Here is a 264-nt window from a genome sequence, read left to right as displayed (position 1 = left end):
GTGTGTGTGTATGTGTATGTGCCCGTGTCATGGCCCACGTGTGGAGTTAGAGGACAACTTGTGAGAGCTGATTCTCTTCTTCTACCACATGGGTCCTGGGGATAGAACTCAGGTCATCAGGCATGGTAGCAGGTATCTTTACTGCTGAGTCATCCTGCTAGCCCCACTAACTGATCTTTTATGTCTTATAGAGTTTATAATGAGTAAAAGATTATATAAGCGTAATAATTCATCTGTAAACCTAGAAATGTACAGCCAATTTTG

The sequence above is a fragment of the Nannospalax galili genome, unplaced genomic scaffold (genome assembly GCF_000622305.1).
Source record: "Nannospalax galili isolate Female #2095 unplaced genomic scaffold, S.galili_v1.0 scaffold162, whole genome shotgun sequence".
NCBI lineage: Eukaryota > Metazoa > Chordata > Mammalia > Rodentia > Spalacidae > Nannospalax > Nannospalax galili.
Note: the sequence above shows the minus strand (reverse complement) of the source record.